This window comes from Piliocolobus tephrosceles, unplaced genomic scaffold (genome assembly GCF_002776525.5).
Source record: "Piliocolobus tephrosceles isolate RC106 unplaced genomic scaffold, ASM277652v3 unscaffolded_40238, whole genome shotgun sequence".
Classification (NCBI taxonomy): domain Eukaryota; kingdom Metazoa; phylum Chordata; class Mammalia; order Primates; family Cercopithecidae; genus Piliocolobus; species Piliocolobus tephrosceles.
In genome coordinates, this window is record NW_022324575.1 from 1 (window position 1) to 1,010 (window position 1,010).

Sequence of the window (1,010 nt, forward strand, 5' to 3'; positions counted from 1 at the left end):
TTATTATTTATTATTTATTATTTATTATTTATTATTTATTATTTATTTATTATTTATTTATTTTTTATTTATTTATTTATTTTTTTTTTTTTTTTTTACATCAGATATTTTATTTAATAAGATGGCTAGCTATGGTCATATTTTCTTTTGCTTTATCAGTATATTACTTAAGCATCATAAACAGCTTATTTGTTCATACGTATATAATGGAACAAGATGTGTTGAAAACGCATAAATTAACTGATATACAATATAGCCTTGTTCATAATATTATAAACTATTGTAACAACCAATTGAATTTGAGTAAACAAACACAAACAAATTTACATTACATACGTACATATATAATGCGTTATAATTACATGTACAACATATTGAACAAGCACAAACATGTTTTTGTAGCAGTTTATACGTATTTAATGCTGATGTACAATAAACAATTGTGCAAAAAAAAACTAAAAACACGTCAACAAAATATATTGTAATGTATATTATTTGAACTTTGTCCCTTTTTGTCATTTTTTTTGTCATTTTTTTTGTCATTTTTTTTTTCATTTCTTTTGTCATATTTTTTGTCATATTTTTTGTCATTTTTTTTTTTTTTTTTTTTTTTTTTTTATGTTTTGTTCATGTATTTTTCATGTCTTTTTTTATATCTTTTTCATGTCATGTTCATGTCTTTTTTTTTGTTTTTTTTTTTGTTTTTTTTTGTTTTTTTGTTAGAATCATACTATCAATGTCATATATCAATGCATTTATATTCGGAAAGTCTAAACATAGGTGGAGAAAATATGAGTAGCATAATTATAGAACAGTGTCAAATTTTTTTTTTCTTTTTTTTTTCCTTATTTTTTATTACATCTTCTTTGTCATATAGTGATAGGTACCAAAAAAAAAAAAAAAAAAAAAAAAAAAAAAAAAAATAGCTTAATATAAAAATGCATCGTTAAAAGGTTACTTTTTGGGCTTACAATTCAAGTTTATTTTACCACCTATTTTTTTTTTTTTTT

The 1,010-nt window shown here is 20.0% G+C and overlaps 1 long non-coding RNA gene across 1 annotated transcript in view; it reads left to right on the top strand.

Moving 5' to 3' along the window:
• The first annotated feature begins 109 nt into the window (after positions 1 to 109).
• Positions 110 to 1,010, top strand: part of LOC113223245 — a 1,086-nt gene continuing 185 nt past the window's right edge. Inside the window, exons 1-2 of the long non-coding RNA XR_003308637.1 lie at positions 110 to 303; positions 724 to 883. This is a non-coding gene — a long non-coding RNA (uncharacterized LOC113223245). The remainder of the gene's footprint in view (positions 304 to 723; positions 884 to 1,010) is intronic.